Source organism: Lissotriton vulgaris, chromosome 1_2, assembly GCF_964263255.1.
Source record: "Lissotriton vulgaris chromosome 1_2, aLisVul1.2, whole genome shotgun sequence".
NCBI lineage: Eukaryota > Metazoa > Chordata > Amphibia > Caudata > Salamandridae > Lissotriton > Lissotriton vulgaris.
In genome coordinates, this window is record NC_141686.1 from 319,696,762 (window position 1) to 319,724,092 (window position 27,331).

The 27,331-nt window shown below is 49.5% G+C and overlaps 1 protein-coding gene across 1 annotated transcript in view; it reads right to left on the reverse strand.

The window, feature by feature from the left end:
• The window catches only part of SLC43A1 (solute carrier family 43 member 1), a 294,136-nt gene extending 268,896 nt beyond the window's left edge, over window positions 1–25,240 (reverse strand). Inside the window, exon 1 of the mRNA XM_086953367.1 lies at window positions 23,789–25,240. The gene's annotated coding sequence lies outside the window, so the exon portion shown is untranslated. The remainder of the gene's footprint in view (window positions 1–23,788) is intronic.
• Between the last annotated feature and the right edge of the window lie 2,091 nt (window positions 25,241–27,331).

Here is a 27,331-nt window from a genome sequence, read left to right on the forward strand (position 1 = left end):
TCAGCTCTGACCCTGTGCCTGTTCTGGGAAGGACATGGCTTTTGTCGTTCGGACTGGACTGTTCCCATGGGGCACAGGGTCAGAGCTGATTTGCATATCGCCATTGTCTAACCCAGGGTGGTGTGGAGTGCAAAAAAACGATGGATGTGGGCCCAGATCTTTTGACTGGGATGAATGTGTGACATTGATCCACATTCGGTCCATCACCTGTTTTGTTTGCAATACCGCCATAAGTGCGCTGGGGATGCTCAGACGTGGGTCCCATGCACTCCACACCACTGGAGTCAAGCTAGCCTGGCTGATGAGAGGTGTTACCTCGAAACTGGTCCGGTCCTCGGATGCTTGATTCCGTTCTGGGAAGGACATGGCTTTTGTAGTTCGGACTGGACTGTTCCCATGGGGCACATGGTCAGAGCTGATTTGCATATCGCCATTGTCTAACCCAGGGTGGTGTGGAGTGCAAAAAAACGATGGATTTGGGCCCAGATATTTTGACTGGGATGAATGTGTGACATTGATCCACATTCGGTCCATCACCTGTTTTGTTTGCAATACCGCCATAAGTGCGCTGGGGATGCTCAGACTTGGGTCCCAGGCACTCCACACCACTGGAGTCAAGCTAGCCGGGCTGATGAGAGGTGTTACCTCGAAACCGGTCCGGTCCTCGGATGCTTGATTCCGTTCTGGGAAGGACATGGCTTTTGTAGTTCGGACTGGACTGTTCCCATGAGGCACAGGGTCAGAGCTGATTTGCATATCGCCATTGTCTAACCCAGGGTGGTGTGGAGTGCAAAAAAACGATGGATTTGGGCCCAGATCTTTTGACTGGGATGAATATGTGACATTGATCCACATTCGGTCCATCACCTGTTTTGTTTGCAATACCGCCATAAGTGCGCTGGGGATGCTCAGACGTGGGTCCCAGGCACTCCACACCACTGGAGTCAAGCTAGCCGGGCTGATGAAAGGTGTTACCTCGAAACCGGTCCGGTCCTCGGATGCTTGATTCCGTTCTGGGAAGGACATGGCTTTTGTAGTTCGGACTGGACTGTTCCCATAGGGCACAGGGTCAGAGCTGATTTGCATATCGCCATTGTCTAACCCAGGGTGGTGTGGAGTGCAAAAAAACGATGGATTTGGGCCCAGATCTTTTGACTGGGATGAATGTGTGACATTGATCCACATTCGGTCCATCACCTGTTTTGTTTGCAGAGAAGAAGAGGGCACGAGGGGGCATGTGCAGCAGATAGGGTGAGGGCACGAGGGGCACGTGCGGCAGAGAGAGGTGAGGGCACGAGGGTGGGGCAGGGACTGTTCCCCACCTGCGCCCTCCATCAAGGTACCCCATCATCTCCAGCACCATGGGGAGGGTTCTTCACCACCTGCCCCTTCACCTAGAGATACCTGACCGCCACCTGCCCCTCCCTCGAGGGACCCCTTTACCTAAAACACCCTGGGGAGGACTCTTCCCCACCTGCCCCTCCCTCGAAGGACCCATCTCCTCCAACACCCTGGGGAGGGCTCTTCACCACCTGCCCTCCCTAGAGACAGCTCATCCCCACCTGTGCCCTTATCTAGGGAGCGCCCTTCACCACCATCACCCTGCACTGCAGAGAGCTCATAACAATCAATCAATCATAGTAGTTGTAGAGCGCGCTACTTTCCTGTGAGGGTCTCAAGGCGCTGAGAGGGGGGGGGGGGGGGGTGTAGTTCTGCTACTGCTCGAAGAGCCAGGTTTTGAAAAGTCTTCTGAAGGTGAATGGGTCTTGGGTCTGCCGTATGTGGGTAGGGAGTGTGTTCCAGGTCTTGGCAACGAGGTGGGAGAATGATCTGCCTCTGGAGGTTGTTCGTTGGATGCCGAGGACAGCCGCGAGGCTGGCGGAGCGGAGCTGGTGGGTGGGGGTGTAGAAGCTGAGTCTGCAGTTCAGGTAGGCTGGTCTGCCGTTGTAGAGTGCTTTGTGTGCGTGGGTGAGGAGCTTGAAGGTGATCCTCTTGTTGACGGGGAGCCAGTGTAGGTCTCTCAGGTGGGGGGGGGGTGATGTGGCTGCGGCGGGGGACATTGACGATCAGTCGGGCGGAGGCGTTTTAGATGCGTTGTTGTCGTTGTAGGTGTTTGGATGGGATTCCTGTGTAGAGTGTGTTGTAGTAGTCCAGTCTGCTGCTGACGTGGGCCTGTGTCACCGTTCTTCTTGTTTTGGTCGGGATCCACTTATAGATCCTGCGGAGCATGCGGAGGGTGTTGTAGCATCAGGAGGAGGCAGTGTTGACCTGCTTAGACATGGAGAGGGAGGAGTCGAGGATGATTCCTAGGTTGCGTGCGTGGTCGGTGGATGTTGGTGCTGTTCCCAGTGTGGTCGGCCACCAGGAGTCGTCCCAGGCTGAGGGGGTGGGTCCGAGGATAAGTACCTCCGTCTTGTCAGAGTTCAGCTTCAGACGGCTGCTCCTCATCCAGTTGGTGACGAACTTCATTCCCTCGTGGAGGTTGGTTTTGGCGGTGTGTGGGTCCTTGGTGAGGGAGAGGATGAGCTGGGTGTCGTCGGCGTAGGAGATAATGTTGAGGTTGTGATGGCGGGCCACTTGTGCGAGGGGGGCCATGTAGACGTTGAACAGCGTCGGGCTGAGGGATGAGCCCTGGGGGACGCCGCAGATGATGTTGGTGGCTTTGGATCAGAAGGGTGGGAAGTGGACGCTCTGGGTTCTGCCGGAGAGGAAGTACGTGGTCCAGTTGAGGGCCTTCTCTTGGATTCCGGCTTCTAGGAGGCATGTCTTTAGAGTGTGATGGCAGACCGTGTCGAAGGCGGCCGACAGGTGCAGGAGGATGAGGGCTGATGTTTTGCGGATGTCTAGTAGGCGCCTGATGTCGTCTCTGGCGGCGATGAGGGCTATCTCGGTGCTGTGGTTTCGTCTGAATCCGGACTGGGACGGGTCCAAGATGTTGTTATCTTCCAGGTGGTGGGCCAATTGCCTGTTGACGAGGTAGATGGATCAGAAGTTCTTGAGGTCCTTGGGGTCCGCCTTGGGCTTCTTGAGGAGGGGGTTGATTTCGGCATGCTCCCAGCTTTCCGGGAATGTCGCTTTTTCGAAGGAGATGTTGATGACCTTCCGTAATTGGGGTGCGATGGCTGCGTCTGCTTTGTTGAACATGTGGTGAGGGAACGGGTCTGACGGTGATCCTGAGAGAATGGAGTTCATGACCTTGCGTGTCTCGTCGTCGTTGACGTTTGACCAGGAGGTCAGGTGGATGGCGCTGGTGGTGTTCAAAGGGGAAGTGGAGTCTGGCATAGTCGGGGTGGTTGTGGTGTTGAAGCTGACATGGATGTCAGCGATCTTGCGGTGGAAGAAGATGGCTAGTGAGTCGCACAGTTCTTGTGAGGGCGGGATGTCGTTGGCATTGGCGCTGGGGTTGGAGAGTTCCTTTATGATGCTGAACTGCTCATTGCTGTGGTGTGCGTTGTTATCCAAGCGGTCTTTGAAGGAGGATCTCTTGGCTAATCTGATGAGGTGGTGATGTCTGCGGGTGGCGTTCTTGTGGACTGCGTGGTTGTCTGGTGTGCGTTCGTGGAGCCATATTTTCTCCAGTTTCCGGCATGCTCGTTTGGAGGTCTGGAGCTCGTCAGTGAACCAGGTCGCTCTCTTGCTGGTGTGGGAGGGTTTCTTGAGCGGGCGAGGGTGTAGGCGCAGTCGTCAATCCACTGTCTGAGGTTGCGGGCTGCGGCGTCTGTGTTGGTGGGGTCGGTGGGTGGGTTCTGGGCGAGGGTGGTGATTAGCTGGTCTTCGGTGACTTTGCTCCAGCAGCGGCGAGGCAGCTGTTGGGTGCGGTGGTGCATGGTTGGTTTCTTGAAGGTGAAATGGATGCAGCGGTGGTCGGTCCAGTGGAGTTCGGTGGTGTGGTTAAAGGTGACGTGGGTGCCTGTGGAGAAGACGGGGTCCAGTGTGTGGCCGGCGGCGTGGGTGGGTGCGGTGATGAGTTGTCTGAGGCCGAGGTTGGCGAGGTTGGAGATCAGGGTGGCGGAGTTGGCGTTGTTGTTGTTCTCGAGGTGGAAGTTCAGGTCCCCGAGGAGGATGTAGTCCATGGAGGCAAGTGTGTGTGTGCTGGCGAGGTCGGCGATGGAGTCCCTGAACTGAGCCCGGGGTCCAGTGGTCTGTAGATGAGTGTTCCTCTGAGGGTGGTGTTGGGGTCGGTGTGGATCTGGAAGTGCAGGTGTTCGACGGTATTGAGTGGAGAGGTGTGGCTCACAGTGGAGAGGTGTGGCTCACTGGTTAGAGGCGGCAGACCCGAGTGCAGAGAACGGCCCGGGACCAGGGTTCGATTCCCGACGCGGCAGGGTCTTGGACCAGGATCAGCGGACTGATAATTCTCGCATCGGTGCCTACTCCGACCAGGGAGCACACTCGGCAACTCTGGGCATTAGCTTGCCTCATCTCCACAACGGCCCCACACAAACGCCGGGGATGCCTGGTTTCACCTTGGAGACCCCCAGGAGGGACTATCTCACAGGGAAAGCCAGGACGGGTTCCCCAGCGGTCTATAGCGCTACAAGGCCTCCGGGTAGCAGTGCGCTTTACAAGACACAACAATTTACAATTTGAGTGTGTCGTCTGCATGGGTGGCGACCTTGAGGGTGGACTTGTGGACGATGTCAATTCCTCCTCCGATTCCGTTGGCGCGATCCCTGCGGGTGATCTTGTAGCCGTCCAGGATGGCTATGGCGATGTCTGGCGCCGAGGAGTCGTTCCACCAGGTCTCGGCCACGTCTGGGGTGGAGGTGTCGAGCAGATCCCAGAGCTCGACAACGTGTTTGCGTGCGGAGCGGGTGTTGAGGAATATGCAGCGGAGGTGGTTGGGTCCAGTCCATGGAGGTTTGGTCGTTCTGTCGCAGGTGAAGCTGCAGGTGCGGCAGGAGAAGGGTCCGTGGAAACAATGGTACAGAAGGCAAATGGGGCACGAGGGGGGGGGAGAACCGAGTGGCACAGAGGAGAAAACGGGGCACAAAGAGGGGGAGACAGTGGCAAAAGGGACGGAGGACACTTACCAGCGGCAGTGGCAGCGGCAGCAGGGGCACACAGCCGAAGCTGCGTGGAGGGGAGTGACCTAGCAGGAGGTCCTGCCCAGGAAGGGGCTCATCTTCTCCACCCTGCCCTGGAAACAGACAACCACAACCCCATGCTGAAGAGAACTCACCAGCACCCTGCGCTTGGGAGACCCCATCGCCACCTGTACCCTGCCCTCGGGAGAGCTCTTCCCCACCTCTATCCTATTCTGGGGAGAGTCCTTCGCCACCACCCCCTCCCTAGAGCCACCCCGTCACCACCAACACTCAGCCCCGGGTAAAGCTTGTCATATGCCCCGTGCAGGCCCATTGTCGTTTACCGTATGTTAGCAGCTCGAAACTGCCCACTGCTTTGCGCACGTTACTATACAAATGTATTTTGCTTTGAGCCTCACTGAACTCTCACACAGAACCTGCTGCTGTTTCCTGGGGAACCCTGAACAACATAGACAAGGTCAAACAACACTGCCGCTTGTTATTGTGTTCTGGTCAGGCACTCGTACCATGACAAAACACACAAATGCACCTGTAGTTTGGAAGCACGTACTCTTTGCCATATAGGTAGAGAGATTTTCCGAGAGAAGATTGCGACCACACCTGGGATGTAGAGCTTTCATCTGTGTAAGCCAAGGCATGCGGTCTGCTGCTCACACTCAGAGATCTTCTGATGTATCCACTTTACATCTGTACAAAGGGAGGGGGGTTGTTTACCCTGTCTAATATCATAACAGCCCCTTTTATGATTAATGGATTATTTATTATGCTGACTGTATTTATACACTCCATACCAGAGCACAACAGTTAAAATAAACATTTTAAACTTTCCTCGTATCTCTGTGAGATCTCACTGTTGACTAGCATGAGTAAGCAAGCGAAAGGGAGTATCCTGTGACCACGATTCCTGAGAGGGTCTGGAGTGTTGTGATACAATTTACAATTTACAATCTGGGGTGTCTAACTTGTCCTTCTGTGAGTGAGTAAAAGGGTGAGTGAGACACTATAGCTGGTCGGTCCCGGGCTCATGGATACTAAGGTCGTAGGATGACTCAGTCCCTGCCTACTAAGGTTCTACGGTTCCAACCATAGTTCTGTGCCTATACAGAATCGCTGCAACAAGCTCTTTACCACCACAATATGGTCGTTAGAGCTCTTCACCAGAACCACCCTGGAGGGGCCCGTCACAACCAGCACCCTGCCCTGGACAGGTATCTTCACCACCATCACTCTGTCCGGGCACCCTATGGTTGGGAGAGGTCTTCACCACACACACCGTGGAGGGGCCCATCACAACCAGCACTCTGCCCTGGGCAGGGCTCTTCTCAAGCGCCCTATGGTTGGGAGAGGTCTTCACCAACGTGGAGGGGCCCCGTCACAACCAGCACCCTGCCGTGGGCAGGGCTTTTCCATACCAGCACCCTGCCCTGTGCAGGACTCTTCAATACCAGCACCCTGCCCTGGATGGAGCGCTTCTCTGCACCCTGTCCCTTGGTCAGAGAGGACTCAACATCATGTGTGCCCATGGAAAGGTGCCACTGTACTCTGAGGTATCGAAAGAAGGGAGTCTTGAGGGGTGCACGCTGTAGTTGTGTGTGCATCTTAATGGCTGGATGTTGTCACCTCAGTTGGAATTCTGTGTCCAAACATGAGGGTGGAGTGGCTGCAGTTCCTTTGGGTATTATTGAGTCAGCAGGAGTTTTGTGTACATCATGGAGGTGGTAGGTTCATTAGACCATGGGTGAAGTTTCAGGTACATCCGGAGAGTGGTTTAACTGGTGTTTCTGGTCCAGTTTTGTGTACTTTATGATGTTTCGGTTGTTGAAATGTTAGGTGTAGTTTTGTATACACCATGATGGTAGTTGGGATGTTGCAGTTTTAGGTGTTGTTGTGTGCCAATATGCCACACCTGAACCCTGGAGGGTCCCTCAAGGGAAACTTCCGCCAGACAGCGAAGGAAGTCACAGTAGTAGGTGGTGTCACCAGCCTCCAAGGAATTGAAAGGTATCTGGCCACTGTCACTACCGAGATCCACCACCATCCTTAGTCCATCCAACGCTGTCCCTGCACTGCCTCCAGGGTGGAGCCGAGGGTGCCTCAATCAAGCAGACGTTTGTCCTTCCTGAATGATGCGAAGTGAACTCTCTGAACGAGCTTTGCCATAGGAGGAAGTAAGGACATGGCCCCAGAGTTTGAGGGTTCAAGAAGATGCGGAGAAGGCGCTTGGCATGGGGCAGGGTGTACGAGCCTTGCGTGTTACTCTCTAAACTTGTCGCCGATTTGGAGGTCCCCTTCATATATTTGGAAGTGTGAAAACTTCAATCTTGCCCGTATCATGTACATTCTCCTATGTAATAGTGTTAATAATTGCATATGTAAATGAATGTATCATCTAATTAATCGAATATGGATGTTGCTTTATAGTAGTTTGACCTTCCTTTGGCATTGACAATACTTGTTAGTTTTCATAGCTCTGTGGGACCAGAAACCAGGGGCTCGAGGTTGTACATTTGCACATTTCCTAGAAGGATCCAGGTCGAATGATGAACCTAGCGCTGCATGAATAAATGAAATTTTCTCAATGACGCCGAGGCTCCCCTGGGAGAATGTCCCCTCACCTGCACATGAGCTAGGCTGTCGCTGAGAGGAACAACGTTTTAGTCACGTAGCTCCATTGACTCGTATTGACAAGACGGGTATAATATACACTGCTCTCATTTTCAATGACTTGTAGCTCTGAGCGTAGCAAGGGGGGGGGTGCACGAGTTTTGAGGGCGGTGGGCTCCCCCCCCTCCCCTTACCTGCGCCGCAGCTCGCTAACTTGCAGTTTTCTTGGACCTTTCGCGGCGCTGCTCGCTGGTTTGCACTAGGCGCTAGTTGCAGAGTGTGATTCCAGCTTGTTTTGTCTTATTTTTCCAGATGTGCCCCATGTGCTCCTCTAAGGCTGCGCCAGATGTTGAATAGCTAGGATGATTGGAAGGGACTTCAAGGCGCTGCATGTGACGTCCTGTGTATGGCTAGTTCCACGGCACCTACTCCTGCTTCTTATTTTTGGTTGAAGATAGTGCCTCGCAGGGTGTTCCGGCCCTTTGGGTGAAGCATCGCCGTCAGTCCAGACTCCCCAGATATCGTGCCCCCTCCCTGGAGCGGCAGTGCGGGGTCACCAGGGTCATCAGTCGCTAATGGGCCGGGGGCTCTCTGGAGGCCAGCAGAGCCTCATCCTAGAGCAGAGGGGTTCACCGGCCCCCTGGGGGGCTCCCATCCTCCAGGGGCTCCTTGGAACCCCCTGTGGTTTTAATATTCAGAAGGGAGGGAGGGGGTGGTGTGCATGACGTCACTAAGTGCTTCCAGGTCCCAACCTCGACCCGGGCCATAGTAGTTACATCGGTACGCCTCTGCCCACAACCTCCCCCAACCAAATGACACACAGACAAGCATGTTGGGATGAAAAAGTTGCAGGTTTATTTGTAGTACAAATAACAGAATGGGTTAACTGACAGGCGACCCCCCCTACACCCCGCAACCCCTTGTTGCAGGGCGCCTGAAGTTGAGCCAAAGAAGCGGACACCAGAGGCCATAGCCCGGTGTGGTACTTGGGAGGAAATCCTCCCACCGGCGGACCTATCGTCCACCCGCCCCACCCTCCGGACAAGGGAGAGTCAACTCACACCTTCTCCATCCAGGCGGGGCGTTATCGGCAAGCCCCCGGTTGCTCAGGCTTACAACCGCCCTAAGGACTAACGGGGCGTCGTCGAAACCAAGTCCCCAAGAAGGGCCCCTTGGATTATGCACGCGATTCGCACTGGGGCTTCAGGTCCTGTTCCTGCGCCTGTCATGTATGGGGATCGCCTTGTAACTCCTCCTGCAACCCAGAAAACATAAATACATTGTTAATAACCCCCCTCCCCACTTCCCCCCTCTCAGCAATATTCAGAAGGGAGGGAGGGGGTGGTGTGCATGACGTCACTAAGTGCTTCCAGGTCCCAACCTCGACCCCGGCCAAAGGTCACAGAATGTACTTTGAGGGATATTATCACTTCTAAGGCTGAAAGAGGCTGTGACGTCACTTCCGCTATCACTGTGTTGTGGTGAAATTAGGCAAGCTCTAACAAGCATTGGCAAAGCCAACAGGCCCTACCTTTGGCAGCTATTGGTTTTAATCTGGACAGCTCACTGTTCAGATAAATGAACAAGCATTGGCAGCGCCAATACGCTATACCTATTAGCTACTGGTTCTGGACAGCCCACTGTTCAGAATAAATTAACAAGCATTGGCAAAGACAACAGGCCTTACCTTTGGCAGCTATTGGTTCTGGACAGCCTAGTGTTCAGATAAATTAACAAGCATTGGCAAAGACAATATGTTATGTTATGTTAGTATGAATTTGTAGAGCGCATGTTCACCCCAGGGTTTCTTGGCGCTGTGCGCCGCTGGGGAACCCGTCCTGGCTTTCCCTGTGATCTGAGTTGGATCAGTAAATAAAAAAATAAGATGCGAGCAGGTGAGGGAAGCAACACAGGGGGCTGTAATCAAGGAGGACGGAGAGGAGGAAGAAACCGGAGGGTGGGGGAAGAAACACAGGGACCAATGGGAGCAAGAAAGGGGCGCAGAGGGGAAGAGAGGAACATGGAGCGGGGGAAAGCCAAGGGGCAAGAGAGTGAGGAATGTCCGGCTGGGGAGAAGCACAGATGGGGGAGTGCATCACGGAGATGGCAGGACAGGCATACATGCAGAGAAAGACCAACATGAGGGAGACATCTGGAAAACACATGCATTCTTGTTTTGTGCCTCAAGTAAAAGAAGAGAGTAGAATCTGAAAAGTGAGCAGTGGAAGGACATTAGTATTGCATCTGTGCTCCAGGGGAGGGCCGAACGCAGGAAGAGGAAGTAAAACACGCACAAGATAACAAATAAAATGCAAACAGATGGGAGTGACAATGAAGTTAGCCTATAGTAAGCAGTGGACAGGATTGAAACCCACTGTAAGTGACAATAGGTCTCACAACAAACAGCGCATGTGCTGTTTAGTAGGCAGGACCTAATAAGAAGGCGGCTCACGTACAGGGCACCTGACCGGGCGTACCGTAAGTTAGCAGCTGTTCTTGCCTGCATGGCCACACTAACACGCTAATGCCTGTAGTGCAGTAGTGACTGGCTGTGCTTGATCACATGAAACAAATAGTCCGGTATTTACGATGTTAATGTCTGCCTATTCCAAGAACATATAGGCAAGAACATGACTGAGACCTGCTGGTGTTACAGTGTGTGTCCTTTGTCTCAAATGACATAATACAGACAGTCAGGGAACAGGTCGGGGGTACGCGCAGGTACATGGCGTCCAATCACTCTTTTCACAGGATGGACGCGTCCCCCTGCTAAGAAGGTGGGCCCCGCAGAAATATGCTGAAGTTGTGCAGTGTAATTTTCAGACACCGGACACGTTCAGCAGTGTCTGCACCTTGTATGTTTGCAGATTCCCAGCAGCACCGTGCAGGCAGCGAGGGAGCCTTCCTTCAGCTCCAGCTGAGCCGAAGTTAAGCGGCCATCCGTCCTCCTTTTGTTGAATATCCTGACTGGAGGCGGCATGGAACCTCACACTTAAATATAAATGCCACAGAGGGGAAACAAAGACACACAGCCTGTTATTTCTTCACAGGTATTTAACATGTTAATCGCTGCAGCAATTCCGCCGCATTGCGGCCGTTTAGCGGAGTGGGCGGGGCCAACGGACGTGCGCAGCACTACGGAGGTAGTGCTCGTGATGGCCATTGGCCGACGAACGCACGCAACGGGTTAAGAGAGGCAGCTTTTGCCTTTGTTCAGTCCCTGTATATAACAGATGCATGCACGGTAAGAATGTCAGATGTGTTGGTCTGTCCCAGTATTTACACAAATAACAATTTCAATAGCACGTTTTTATTTATTTTATAGCGCTACGCAACCCAATGCAGGGTGTTAGGGCTCTTTATGTAACATACACATTAAACATTGACAATTCATCATGTACATGTGTAAATCAATGTACAAGATGAGTGACATGAGACAATGAGGGCTACGAGGTGTAGGAGTCGCATGTCCTTCATTGCTCAATGTGGTCTTTTAAAAGGATTCTAATTTATGAACTGCAGGTAACAAAGCAGTAACCCACTTTACTATCTACATCAAATAAAAATCTGTCATCTGTGTGTTAGATGATGTGCTTTGCAGGAGACACATTTACCGTCTCTACTACTATTTTGATTCAAATTTAGGACTTTACAAAACACAGATCTCTCCAGCAAGTGCATTATCCACCACAGTTATCTCACCATTATCACTATTCCCTGAGATTTACTGGAACCTGTACAGCAGGTGCCTTAACTCACTCAAATATTTTAAAATGTAGACTTTGCAACCAATTAGGCATAACAGATCAACTGCCAGGCTTCTATTTGGTGCCAATTTCTTTGTGGCAGGGCTTAAAAAAATAAACATTAGTTGAGGCCCAGATTTTGCATCAAGATTGCGCTACTTTTTTGGCACAACCGATGCCAAATCTCATTTGTTAAATCTCATAATGTGCTTAAATGTACTCATGCTATACCTGATAAACATATGTGTGAGGTCTTACTATCTGATGTCACTTATTATGAAGTCACTTCCAGTGAGGTAACTTCCTGTGATGTCACATACAATGTCATATATATTGAACAATATCCCAACTGGTATGATTAAAGGACAATTATTAAGGATATGAAAACATTATCCAGGGAGGCACAAGGAGACTCTATGAATTCGTTTTCAGTGCTAAAAGCATCAATTTAATTCAACATATTTAGAGAATAGGACAGGAGAGAATTACAGTTAAATATCAGCACTGCAATTGTAAATACAAAATTTCAATGACCCAAGTATGTACAAGGTGCACGAGTGAAAAGTGAGTGACACTATGGCGATGCAAGTGACAAAGGGATCAGCGAGGGACGGCGCAAAGTGTTGAGTGCAGAAATATTTACAGTGACTTCGAACATAGGGATTTCAAAACACTTTCAGCAGTTGATTTTATATTTCATTTTTACATAAAATCGCTATGTAAGAAGCGCCTAAAGTCAGGCTGAAGGGTCGACGGCGTTTCGATCCGTACAATTTGGGATCATCTTCAGGACTAGAAGGGTCGAGTGAGGTGCCGGAGTAAACAGGATGAAGGAGGGGCTCCTTGGTAGATTCAGTGTTCCGTGGGTCCCATGATTGTGAACCGATGATCACGAAGAACATCAAAGATGGAGCTGAGGCGGGGAGTCCATCAAAAGTCAACTAAAGCTGTCGGTTTAAATCTGCTAGCTAGCAATGCCGATACTGTGATTCATTCGCTCGACCGCTTCTCTAACTAGAGATTAATTCTTAACACAGAACCGATCACACTCTAGATCGGCTTCCGAACCCGCCGACTTTTTCTCCATCGGTTTGACCCTCGGATCGTAAGAGACCAGGACTGTCCAGATTTAAACCGACAGCTTTAGTTGACTTTTGATGGACTCCCCGCCTCAGCTCCATCTTTGATGTTCTTCGTGATCATCGGTTCACAATCATGGGACCCACGGAACACTGAATCTACCAAGGAGCCCCTCCTTCATTCTGTTTACTCCGGCACCGCACTCGACCCTTCTAGTCCTGAAGATGATCCCAAATTGTACAGATCGAAACGCCGTCGACCCTTCAGCCTGACTTTAGGCATTTCTTACATAGCGATTTTATGTAAAAATGAAATATAAAATCAACTGCTGAAAGTGTTTTGAAATCCCTATGTTCGAAGTCACTGTAAATATTTCTGCGCTCAAAACGTTGCGCCGTCCCTCGCTGATCCCTTTGTCACTTGCGTCGCCGTAGTGTCACTCACTTTTCACTTGTGCACCTTGTACACACTTGGGTCATTGAAATTTTGTATTTACAATTGTAGTGCTTATATTTAACTGTAATTCTCTCCTGTCCTATTCTCTAAATATGTTGAATTAAATTGATGCTTTTAGCACTGAAAATGAATGCATAGACTCTCCTTGTGCCTCCCTGGATAATGTTTCCATATCCTTAATAATTGTCCTTTAATCATACCAGTTGGGATATTGTTCAATATATATAGCCTATTGACCCAATCCCGACCTGGTTGATGGGTTTTTACTCCTGGTGTTTCGAAACAACATACAATGTCACGCATCGTGAGATCATGCGATGTGACAACACGCTTCATAATTTCACTTGCATACTGCCTAACCTGGTTAGTACCCCCAATTCTTTTTGTTAGGACTTGTGCCCTGCATACAGTGTTCATAGCCTCTGTGACTGCAGATACAAAGCATGGTACATAAATAGTGCATTATTTACAGTCTCTGTGTCTGCTAACACTCATCTCATTCAATAAATAGTGCAGTGTTTACAGTCTCTGTGTTTGCAAACGCTCATCCCATGAAATAAATAGTGCAGTGCTGTGCTTACAGTCTCTGTGTCTGCTAACATTCATCCCATGAAATAAAAAGTGCAGTGTTTACACTCTCTGTGCCTGCTAACGCTCATCCCATGAAATAAATAGTGCAGTGTTTACACTCTCTGTGCCTGCTAACGCTCATCCCATGAAATAAATAGTGCAGTGTTTACATTCCCTGTGTCTGCTAACGCTCATCCCATGAAATAAATAGTGCAGTGCAGTGCTTACAGTCTCTGTGTCTGCTAACATTCATCCCATTAATAAATAGTGCAGTATTTACAGTCTCTATGTCCGCTAACGCTCATCCCATGAAATAAATAGTGCAGTGCAGTGTTTACACTCTCTGTGCCTGATAACATCCATCTCATGAAATACATAGTGCAGTGCTTACACTCTCTGCGCCTGCTAACACTCATCCCATGAAATAAATAATGCAGTGTTCACACTCTCTGTGCCTGATAACACTCGTCCCATGAAATAAATAGTGCATGGTTTACACTCTCTGTGCCTGCTAACACTCATCCCATGAAATAAATAGTGCAGTGTTTACAATTTCTGTGCTTGCTAACACTCATCCCATGAAATGAATAGTGCAGTATTTACAGTCTCTATGTCCGCTAACGCTCATCCCATGAAATAAATAGTGCAGTGTTTACACTCTCTGTGCCTGCTAACGCTCATTCCATGAAATAAATAGTGCAGTGTTTACAGTCTCTGTGTCTGCTAACGCTCATCCCATGAAATAAATAGTGCAGTGTTTACACTCTCTGTGCCTGCTAACACTCATCTCATGAAATAAATAGTGCAGTGTTTACACTCTCCGTGCCTGCTAACACTCATCCCATGAAATAAATAGTGCAGTGTTTACACTCTCTGTGCCTGCTAACCTCATCCCATGAAATAAATAGTGCAGTGTTTACACTCTCTGTGCCTGCTAACACTCATCCCATGAAAGAAATAGTGCAGCGTATACAGCCCCTATGTCTGCTAACGCTCATCCCATGAAATAAATAGTGCAGTGTTTATACTCTCTGTGCCTGCTAACACTCACCCCACAAAATAAATAGTTCAGTGTTTACACTCTCTGTGCCTGCTAACACTCATCCCATGAAATAAATAGTGCAGCGTATACAGTCCCTATGTCTGCTAACGCTCATCCAATGAATTCAATAATGCAATGTTTACACTCTCCGTGCCTGCTAATGCTCATCCCATGAAATAAATAGTGCAGTGTTTACACTCTCTGTGCCTGCTAATGCTCATCCCATGAAATAAATAGTGCAGTATTTACAGTCACTGTGTCTGCTAATGTTCACTCCATAAAATAAATAGTGCAGTGTTTACAGTCTCTGTGTCTGCTAATGTTCGCTCCATGAAAGAAATAGTGCAGTGTTTACAGTCTCTATGTCTGCTAACGCTCATCCCATGAAATAAATAATGCTGTGTTTACACTCTCTGTGCCTACTAACACTCATCCCATGAAATAAATAGTGCAGTGTTTACACTCTCTGTGCCTGCTAACACTCATCCCATGAAATAAATAGTGCAGTGTTTACACTCTCTGTGCTTGCTAACACTCATCCCATGAAATAAATAGTGCAGTATTTACAGTCTCTATGTCCGCTAACGCTCATCCCATGAAATAAATAGTGCAGTGTTTATACTCTCTGTGCCTGCTAACACTCACCCCACGAAATAAATAGTTCAGTGTTTACACTCTCTGTGCCTGCTAACACTCATCCCATGAAATAAATAGTGCAGCGTATACAGTCTCTATGTCCGCTAACGCTCATCCCATGAAATAAATAGTGCAGTGTTTATACTCTCTGTGCCTGCTAACACTCACCCCACGAAATAAATAGTTCAGTGTTTACACTCTCCGTGCCTGCTAATGCTCATCCCATGAAATAAATAGTGCAGTGTTTACACTCTCTGTGCCTGCTAATGCTCATCCCATGAAATAAATAGTGCAGTATTTACAGTCACTGTGTCTGCTAATGTTCACTCCATAAAATAAATAGTGCAGTGTTTACAGTCTCTGTGTCTGCTAATGTTCGCTCCATGAAATAAATAGTGCAGTGTTTACACTCGCTGTGCCTGCTAACGCTCATCCCATGAAATAAATAGTGCAGTGTTTAGACTCTCTGTGGCTGATAACGCTCATCCCATGAAATAAATAGTGCAGTGTTTACAGTCTCAGTGTCTGCTAAAGCTCATCCCATGAAATAAATAGTGCAGTGCAGTGTTTTTAGTCTTTGTGTCTGCCAACACTCATCCTATGAAATAAATAGTGCTCTGCTTACAGTCTGTATCTGCTAACACTGGTCCCATGAAATACATAGTGCAGTATTTACAGTCTCTGTGTCTGCTAATGTTCACTCCATGAAATAAATAGTGCAGTGTTTACAGTCTCTGTGTCTGCTAATGTTCGCTCCATGAAATAAATAGTGCAGTGTTTACAGTCTCTATGCCTGCTAACACTCATCCCATGAAATAAATAGTGCAGTGTTTACACTCTCTGTGCTTGCTAACACTCATCCCATGAAATAAATAGTGCAGTATTTACAGTATCTATGTCCGCTAACACTCATCCCATGAAATAAATGGTGCAGTGTTTACACTCTCTGTGCCTGCTAACGCTCATCCCATGAAATAAATAGTGCAGTGTTTACACTCGCTGTGCCTGCTAACGCTCATCCCATGAAATAAATAGTGCAGTGTTTAGACTCTCTGTGGCTGCTAACGCTCATCCCATGAAATAAATAGTGCAGTGTTTACAGTCTCAGTGTCTGCTAAAGCTCATCCCATGAAATAAATAGTGCAGTGCAGTGTTTTTAGTCTTTGTGTCTGCCAACACTCATCCTATGAAATAAATAGTGCTCTGCTTACAGTCTGTATCTGCTAACACTGGTCCCATGAAATACATAGTGCAGTATTTACAGTCTCTGTGTCTGCTAATGTTCACTCCATGAAATAAATAGTGCAGTGTTTACAGTCTCTGTGTCTGCTAACGCTCATCCCATGAAATAAATAGTGCAGTGTTTACAGTCTCTGTGTCTGCTAACGCTCATCCCATGAAATAAATAGTGCAGTATTTACAGTCTCTGTGTCTGCTAATGTTCACTCCGTGAAATAAATAGTGCAGTATTTACAGTTTCTATGTCTGCCAATACTCATCCCATGAAATAAATAGTGGGTTGTTTACAGCCTCTGTATTTGATAACGCTCATCCCATGAAATAAATAGTGCAGTGTTTAAAGTCTCTTTGTCTGCTAACATTCATCCCAGGAAATAAATAGTGCAATGTTCACAGTCTCTATGTCTGCCAACACTCATCCCATGAAATAAATAGTGCAGTATTTACAGTCTCTATGTCTGCCAACACTCATCCCATGAAAATAAATAGTGGGTTGTTTACAGTCTCTGTATTTGATAACGCTCATCCCATGAAATAAATAGTGCAGTGTTTACAGCCTCTATGTTTGCTAACGCTCATCCCATAAAATAAATAGTGCAGTGCAGTGTTTTTAGTCTTTGTGCCTGCTCATCCCATAAAATTAATAGTGCAGTATTTACAGTCACTGTGCCTGCTAATGCGCACCCCTTGATAATACATAGTGCAGTATTTACAGTCTGTGTCTGCTAACTCTCACCCCATGAAATAAATAGCGCTGTGTTTACGGTCTATGTGTCTGCTTACACCATCACATGACAAAAACAGTGCAGTATTTACAGTCTTTGTGTCTGCTAACACTCTTCCCATGAAAAAATAGTGCAGGGTTTACAGTCACTGTGTCTACTAACGCTCACCCCTTGAAAATACATAGTGCAGTATTTACAGTCTGTGTCTGCTAACACTCACCCCATGAAAAAAATAGTGCAGTGTTTACAGTCTCTGTGCCTGCTAACACTCATTCCATTGAATGAAAAGTGCAGTATATACAGTCTCTCTGTCTGCTAATACTCATCCCATTGAATAAATAGTGCAGTGTTTACAGTCTCTGTGCCTGCTAATGCTCACCCCATGAAATAAATATTGCAGTGCAATGTTTACAGTCTCCGTGCCTGCTAACACTCATCCCATTGAATAAATAGTGCAGTATAGTCTCTGTGTCTGCTAACGCCCACCCCATGAAATAAATGGTGCAGTGCAGTGTTTACAGTCTCTGTGCCTGCTAACACTCATTCCATTGAATGAAAGAGGTAGTATATACAGTCTCTCTGTCTGCTAACACTCATCCCATTGAATAAATAGTGCAGTATATACAGTCTCTGTGTCTGCTAACGCCCATTCCATGAAATAAATAGTGCAGTGCAGTGTTTACAGTCTCTTTGCCTGCTAACACTCATCCCATTGAATAAATAGTGCAGTATATACAGTCTCTGTGTCTGCTAACACTCATCCCATAGAATAAATAGTGCAGTATTACAGTCTCTATGTCTGCTAACGCTCATCTCATGAAATAAACAGTGCAGTGTTTACAGTCACTGTGTCTGCTGTTGCTAATACTAGGATCCAGATCCAGATATTCTGGTGTTTAGAGTCTGTGTGCTTGCTGGTCCTCACCCCATGAAATAAATAGTGCAGTATTGACAGTCTCTGTTCCTGCTCACACTCCTCCCATGAAATATATAGTGCAGTATTTACAGTCTCCGTGTCTTCTAACACTCATCTTATGAAATTAATAGTTCAGTATTTACAGTCTCTGTGACTGCTGATTCCAACCATGTGCTGTAAGTAGAGCAGAGTTTATAGTCTGTCCTTGCGTCAATCAACACTCAGGCCGTGCTGCACAAAGTGCAGTGTTTACAGTCAGTCCTTACGTTCATCTAAACTGAGGCCATGGGGCACATAGTGCAGTGTTTACAGTCAGTCCATACGTTAATCAACACCGAAGCCATGGTGCAAATAGTGCAGTGTTTACAGCCAGTCTGTACATCCATCTACACTGAGCCCACGGTGCACATAGTGCAGTGTTTACAGTCAGTCCTTTCGCTCATCTACACTGAGCCCACGGTGCACATAGTGCAGTGTTTACAGTCAGTCCTTTCGCTCATCTACACTGGGCCACGGTGCACATAGTGCAGTGTTTACAGTCAGTCCTTTCGCTCATCTACACTGAGCCCACGGTGCACATAGTGCAGTGTTTACTGTCAGTCCTTACGTTCATCTACACTGGGCCATGGTGCACATAGTGCAGTGTTTACAGTCAGTCCATACGTTAATCAACACCGAAGCCATGGTGCAAATAGTGCAGTGTTTACAGCCAGTCTGTACATCCATCTACACTGAGCCCACGGTGCAAATAGTGCAGTGTTTACAGTCAGTCCTTTCGCTCATCCACACTGAGGCCATGGGGCACATAGTGCAGTGTTTACAGTCAGTCCTTTTGTTCATCTACACTGAGCCCACGATGCACATAGTGCATTGCTTACAGTCAGTCTTTACTTCCATCTACACTGGGCCATGGTGCACATAGTGCAGTGTTTACAGTCAGTCCTTATGTTCATCTACACGAAGGCAATGGGCAAATAGGGCAGTGTTTACAGTCAGTACTTACGTTCATCTACACCTAGGCCATGGGCAAATAGTGCAGTGTTTACTGTCAGTCCTTTCGTTCATCTACACTGAGCCCACGGTGCACATAGTGCAGTGTTTACAGCCAGTCTGTACATCCATCTACACTGAGCCCACGGTGCACATAGTGTCTTGTTTACAGTCAGTCCTTTCGTTCATCTACACTGGGCCCACGGTGCACATAGTGCAGTGTTTACAGTCAGTCCTTTCGGTCATCTACACTGAGCCCACGGTGCACATAGTGCAGTGTTTACAGTCAGTCTTTACGTCCATCTACACTGAGCCCATGGTGCACATAGTGCAGTGTTTACAGTCAGTCCTTTCGCTCATCTACACTGAGCCCACGGTGCACATAGTGCAGTGTTTACAGTCAGTCCTTTCGTTCATCTACACTGAGCCCACGGTGCACATAGTGCAGTGTTTACAGTCAGTCCTTTCGTTCATCTACACTGAGCCCACGGTGCACATAGTGCAGTGTTTACAGTCAGTCCTTTCGTTCATCTACACTGAGCCCACGGTGCACATAGTGCAGTGTTTACTGTCAATCCTTTTGTTCATCTACACTGAGCCCACGGTGCACATAGTGCAGTGTTTACTGTCAGTCCTTTCGTTCATCTACACTGAGCCCACGGTGCACATAGTGCCTTGTTTACAGTCAGTCCTTTCGTTCATCTACACTGGGCCCACGGTGCACATAGTGCAGTGTTTACAGTCAGTCCTTTCGTTCATCTACACTGAGCCCACGGTGCACATAGTGCAGTGTTTACAGTCAGTCTTTACGTCCATCTACACTGGGCCACGATGCACATAGTGCAGTGTTTACAGTCAGTCCTTTCGTTCATCTACACTGGGCCACGATGCACATAGTGCAGTGTTTACAGTCAGTCCTTACGTTCGACTACACTGAGCCCACAGTGCACATAGTGCAGTGTTTACAGTCAGTCCTTTCGCTCATCTACACTGAGCCCACGGTGCACATAGTGCAGTGTTTACAGTCAGTCCTTTCGCTCATCTACACTGAGCCCACGGTGCACATAGTGCAGTGTTTACAGTCAGTCCTTTCGCTCATCTACACTGAGCCCACGGTGCACATAGTGCAGTGTTTACAGTCAGTCTTTACGTCCATCTACACTGGGCCACGATGCACATAGTGCAGTGTTTACAGTCAGTCCTTTCGTTCATCTACACTGGGCCACGATGCACATAGTGCAGTGTTTACAGTCAGTCCTTTCATTCATCTACACTGAGCCCACGGTTCACATAGTGCCTTGTTTACAGTCAGTCTTTACGTTCATCTACACTGGGCCATGGTGCACATAGTGCAGTGTTTACAGTCAGTCCACACGTTAATCAACACCGAAGCCATGGTGCAAATAGTGCAGTGTTTACAGCCAGTCCTTTCGCTCATCCACACTGAGCCCACGGTGCACATAGTGCCTTGTTTATAGTCAGTCCTTTCGCTCATCCACACTGAGCCCACGGTGCACATAGTGCCTTGTTTATAGTCAGTCCTTTCGCTCATCTACACTGAGCCCACGGTGCACATAGTGCAGTGTTTACAGTCAGTCCATACGTTAATCAACACCGAAGCCATGGTGCAAATAGTGCAGTGTTTACAGCCAGTCTGTACATCCATCTACACTGAGCCCACGGTGCACATAGTGCGTTGTTTATAGTCAGTCCTTTCGCTCATCTACACTGAGCCCACGGTGCACATAGTGCCTTGTTTATAGTCAGTCCTTTCGCTCATCTACACTGAGCCCACGGTGCACATAGTGCAGTGTTTACAGTCAGTCTTTACTTCCATCTACACTGAGCCCACGGTGCACATAGTGCAGTGTTTACAGTCAGTCCTTTCGTTCATCTACACTGAGCCCACGGTGCACATAGTGCAGTGTTTACAGTCAGTCTTTACTTCCATCTACACTGAGCCCACGGTGCACATAGTGCAGTGTTTACAGTCAGTCCTTTCGTTCATCTACACTGAGCCCACGGTGCACATAGTGCAGTGTTTACAGTCAGTCCTTTCGCTCATCTACACTGAGCCCATGGTGCACATAGTGCAGTGTTTACAGCCAGTCCTTTCGCTCATCCACACTGAGCCCATGGTGCACATAGTGCAGTGTTTACAGCCAGTCCTTTCGCTCATCCACACTGAGCCCACGGTGCACATAGTGCCTTGTTTATAGTCAGTCCTTTCGCTCATCTACACTGAGCCCACAGTGCACATAGTGCAGTGTTTAGTCAGTCCATACATTAATCAACACCGAAGCCATGGTGCAAATAGTGCAGTGTTTACAGCCAGTCTGTAAGTCCATCTACACTGAGCCCACGGTGCACATAGTGCCTTGTTTATAGTCAGTCCTTTCGCTCATCTACACTGAGCCCACGGTGCACATAGTGCAGTGTTTACAGTCAGTCTTTACTTCCATCTACACTGAGCCCACGATGCACATAGTGCAGTGTTTACAGTCAGTCCTTTCGTTCATCTACACTGAGCCCGCGGTGCACATAGTGCAGTGTTTACAGTCAGTCTTTACTTCCATCTATACTGAGCCCACGGTGCACATAGTGCAGTGTTTACAGTCAGTCCTTTCGCTCATCTACACTGAGCCCACGGTGCACATAGTGCCTTGTTTACAGTCAGTCCTTTCATTCATCCACACTGAGCCCACGGTGCACATAGTGCCTTGTTTATAGTCAGTACTAACGTTCATTCACACTGAGCCCACGGTGCACATAGTGCAGTGTTTACAGTCAGTCTTTACGTCCATCTACACTGGGCCACGATGCACATAGTGCAGTGTTTACAGTCAGTCCTTTTGTTCATCTACACTGAGCCCACGGTGCACATAGTGCAGTGTTTACAGTCAGTCCTTTCGTTCATCTACACTGAGCCCACGGTGCACATAGTGCAGTGTTTACAGTCAGTCTTTACGTCCATCTACACTGGGCCACGATGCACATAGTGCAGTGTTTACAGTCAGTCCTTTCGTTCATCTACACTGAGCCCACGGTGCACATAGTGCAGTGTTTACAGTCAGTCCTTTTATTCATCTACACTGAGCCCACGGTGCACATAGTGCAGTGTTTACAGTCAGTCCTTTCGTTCATCTACACTGAGCCCACGGTGCACATAGTGCAGTGTTTACAGCCAGTCCTTTCGTTCATCTACACTGAGCCCACGGTGCACATAGTGCAGTGTTTACAGTCAGTCCTTTCGTTCATCTACACTGAGCCCACGGTGCACATAGTGCCTTGTTTACAGTCAGTCCTTTCGCTCATCTACACTGAGCCCACGGTGCACATAGTGCCTTGTTTACTGTCAGTCCTTTCATTCATCTACACTGAGCCCACGGTGCACATAGTGCAGTGTTTACAGTCAGTCCTTTCGCTCATCTACACTGAGCCCACGGTGCACTTAGTGCAGTGTTTACAGTCAGTCCTTTCGCTCATCTACACTGAGCCCACGGTGCACTTAGTGCAGTGTTTACAGTCAGTCCTTTCGCTCATCTACACTGAGCCCACGGTGCACATAGTGCAGTGTTTACAGTCAGTCCTTTCGCTCATCTACACTGAGCCCACGGTGCACTTAGTGTAGTGTTTACAGTCAGTCCTTTTATTCATCTACACTGAGCCCACGGTGCACATAGTGCAGTGTTTACAGTCAGTCCTTTCGTTCATCTACACTGAGCCCACGGTGCACTTAGTGCAGTGTTTACAGTCAGTCCTTTCGCTCATGTACACTGAGCCCACGGTGCACTTAGTGCAGTGTTTACAGTCAGTCCTTTCGCTCATCTACACTGAGCCCACGGTGCACTTAGTGCAGTGTTTACAGTCAGTCCTTTCGCTCATCTACACTGAGCCCACGGTGCACATAGTGCCTTGTTTACTTGTTTACAGCCAGTCTTTACGTCCTTCTGCACCGAGGCCATGGGGCAGATGGTGCATTGTTTAAGATGCCTCCATCCAGAACAAAATGCGCCCCCAGATGTTGGAGTTCCTGCACCAGGGACATGTTGCAAAGAGTGCAGATTGCGTCGTGTGTTGTGTTATTTAAACGTGCACACTTTGCACAGCACGAGTGCTGCACGCGCGCCCTGGCATGGCGCCGACGGAGGCGGCAAAAGTTTGAGCTCCTTGTGGAAGTGACGTCAGGTGCGGCCATCGGCTCACGTGGGATGTACTCTGTGTAAGGGGGGGGGGGGCTGCCAGTGAGAGCCTGTGCAGTGTAACCTTGCACTTGAGCGAAAACTTGTACGTTTCCTGGAGGGGGAGAAGGGAGGGGTGTCTGAGAGGCGGGAGACGGGGAGAGGGGCCTTTGTTTATACAACACACACACACACACCAGCTCCCCCGGATGAAATGTGGCGCCTTGACCATGAAATGAGGATTCCACTTGAACTTCCCTTTCAAGTGCGCGAGCCCAGAGGGCTCTTGGAAGGAAGCGGCGGGACCTCGGCACTGAGGGGCCCTACAAAGAAGGGGCACTGATATTCCACCAGGACTGAGGGACGGACACCCCGACATATGGCCACCTGGCAGCTCTGTTACTACCTGGTCCCCCCACTAACTCCCCCTCCCCCCTCGTCCAGTGCTTCCTATTGTGAAGCGCTCTGACACCTTCGGGTAAAGTACGTGCTGTATAAAAACGCATAAAATAAAAAAAAACCTTGTCCACCATCCACGTGGCACGGCGCACTTACCCCTGGTCTCCAGCAGTCCCGTCCTTCTGGGGGGTCCTTTGGCTTCTTTGGGGCGCTCAGGCTCCGTCTTGGGCCACAAAACAAGAGTTCTAAAGCTTCGAGGCGCTAGTCCAGAGCAGGGCTTCCAGGTGCTATGTGTGGGCTCGATCACACCTCAAGGCGCTGTCAAAATACGGTGCCTGGCAGGCTGTGCAGTGTTTCCAGGAGCTGTACTCCGGAGCTGGGTCCTTTAAAGGCTTCGAGGCGCTAAATGGAGGTGCTTCCAGGTGTCACAAGGATTCCAGGCGCTACGGGCGAGGTGCTCACACACTTTGAGAAGTTGCACGTGGCTTCGAGGCGCTATTCACCAGTGCCCCTGGTCTCTGTGTAAACTTCCAAGTGCTGCCTGCGCTCAAGGGCTGTGCAGCGGCTTCGAGGCGCTCTTTCTATGTCCTGTGCTAAATGTCTCTAGTAGAGCGCCTGCTGCCATGCGGCCTGGTTAGAAACAGGGCAGAGCGAAAGGAAAGAGAGAAAAAAAAGAGGGCGAGAAGAGTGAAAGAAGGGGCGGCCCCAGGAAGCTAAACTTCTTTATAAGGGCAGGCAGGGGGCCGGGGCGGCACGGGCCCCCGCCCACCGGAGGCACAGTTCACTACAGACAGCGAGGGCAGAGCGTGGCACCCGGGGGCTGGCACACCACCACGTGAGAGGGGACCCCCAGCGGGGCACCAGACCACCTGGGCCAGGGACAGGTGGCAGAGCGGCTGGCAGGGGTACGAAGTCTGTACGAGGCAAGTACAGGAGGAGATATGCGGGAGAGGGAGAATATAGGAAACAAAGAGACAAGAAAGAAATGAGGAGAAAGACAGATATAAATACAAAAAAACTAAGAAAGAAAGAAATACAAATACTAAGAAAGAAAGGAGGAGAAAGAAAGAAAGAAATACAGAAAACTAAGAAAGAAAGGAGGAGAAAGAAAGAAAGAAATACAAAAAAGACTAAGAAAGAAATGAGAAGAAATAAATACAAAAAAACTTAGAAAGAAAGGAGGAGACAGAAAGAAATACAAAAAACGAATAATTGAAAATTAGAGGTAAGGCTAAAAGAACGAAAACATATACACTAAACATATAATCCGATATAAACAGAAGGAGAACCAAAGAAAAAAGGATAAATGGGAAGAATAAACAAAACACAAAATAAGAAATAACAACTGATAGAATATTTAATAAAGCAAAACTCTTAGACAAAGATAGAATAACTGAAACAAAAAAGAGGCAAAAGAAAATGCGAAAAAAATTGGAAACGCGAGAAAGAACGAAAAAGGACAAAAGAAAAACAATGACAATTGGAAAATTAGGAAGAAAGACACCAAGAAAAAAGAACGTCAAAGAGAAAAAGAAATAAGATAAACTGAAGTAAAAACTCTCAGGAAAGTGTCAAGAGCGGGCTGGGTGGCAGCGGACGTCGGCGGGGACGGGGGCTATTTTTAGGGCTGGTTATAAGCACGAGGGCGCGGAGGTGCTGAGCCTATCCCAGACCCCAGACACACACCGCCCCCTGCCGGCCTCCTGCCCCACCCACCTCTCTGCTGTAGCTGCCCCCGCCCCAGCCCCTGCGGCCGGAGTCACGGGCACCCACACAGCCACGTGCACACGCCCTGCAGTGTCAACACAGCCAGCCCGCTGTCACCCGCTGCGTGCACGCCATCCGTGTATGCACGGGGGCCTATAGCGTGCACGAGGACCAGGGGCCTCGAAGCGCTGCAGCCACGCCATCCGTGTGTGCACGGGGGTCTATAGCGTGCACGTGGAGCAGGGGCCTCGAGGCGCTGCAGCCACGCCATCCGTGTGTGCACGGGGGTCTATAGCGTGCACGAAGGCCAGGGGCCTCGAAGCGCTGCAGCCATGTCATCCGTGTGTGCACGGGGGTCTATAGCGTGCACGAGGATCAGGGGCCTCGAAGCGCTGCAGCCACGCCATCCGTGTGTGCACGGGGGTCTATAGCGTGCACGAGGGCCAGGGGCCTCGAAGCGCTGCAGCCACGCCATCCGTGTGTGCACGGGGGTCTATAGCGTGCACGAAGGCCAGGGGCCTCGAAGCGCTGCAGCCATGTCATCCGTGTGTGCACGGGGGTCTATAGCGTGCACGAGGGCCAGGGGCCTCGAAGCGCTGCAGCCATGCCATCCGTGTGTGCACGGGGGTCTATAGCGTGAAAGAGGACCAGGGGCCTCGAGGCGCTGCAGCCATGCCATCCGTGTGTGCACGGGGGTCTATAGCGTGCACGAGGGCCAGGGGCCTCGAAGCGCTGCAGCCATGTCATCCGTGTGTGCACGGGGGTCTATAGCGTGCACGAGGGCCAGGGGCATCGAAGCGCTGCAGCCACGCCATCCGTGTGTGCACGGGGGTCTATAGCGTGCACGAAGGCCAGGGGCCTCGAAGCGCTGCAGCCATGTCATCCGTGTGTGCACGGGGGTCTATAGCGTGCACGAGGGCCAGGGGCCTCGAAGCGCTGCAGCCATGTCATCCGTGTGTGCACGGGGGTCTATAGCGTGAAAGAGGACCAGGGGCCTCGAGGCGCTGCAGCCATGCCATCCGTGTGTGCACGGGGGTCTATAGCGTGCACGAGGGCCAGGGGCCTCGAAGCGCTGCAGCCATGTCATCCGTGTGTGCACGGGGGTCTATAGCGTGCACGAGGGCCAGGGGCCTCGAAGCGCTGCAGCCATGCCATCCGTGTGTGCACGGGGGTCTATAGCGTGAAAGAGGACCAGGGGCCTCGAGGCGCTGCAGCCATGCCATCCGTGTGTGCACGGGGGTCTATAGCGTGCACGAGGGCCAGGGGCCTCGAAGCGCTGCAGCCATGTCATCCGTGTGTGCACGGGGGTCTATAGCGTGCACGAGGGCCAGGGGCCTCGAAGCGCTGCAGCCATGCCATCCGTGTGTGCACGGGGGTCTATAGCGTGAAAGAGGACCAGGGGCCTCGAGGCGCTGCAGGAAAGAACAGGAAGTCACCTCAGGTGACAATCATCAGGTCCCACCAGGACAGGCAGGTCATGTCCGCCCCGGCCGGATCCAAAGTGCCTCTAACATGAGCTGAATTATCATTCAATGCATACGTCATTGTTTCAAAGTCAGCCACATCCCAAACCTCTTCAAGCCAACACTGAATAGTTGGAGTAACATTAGACCTCCAGAAACGTAGAATATTAATGGTATTGAATTATATCCTTTATTCCTTGATGTCTGTCCTTTTTTACTTTTTTTTTAATCTCCCTCTTCTTTTTTACAGCTTTTATTTTATTATGTCTTTTTCTGTGTTTATTATTCCAGTTGCATATCTTATTTATAACATGTTTTTCAGTTTTTGGATTGATATATGTTTATTATTTTTTTTGTGTGTACTTTTTGGAAATAAAAATTTAAAAATAAAAAATGTGAGACAAAAAAACCCCATCTGAACTTTGTCCTAAGAGAGTTTTGGGGTCCTTTCTATAAGCCTGTAGGGGGTGGGGAGGAGGCTGGGGGATCCTGCTCCTCCGGCACTGCTGAGGAGCCTGCCTCGTGCACC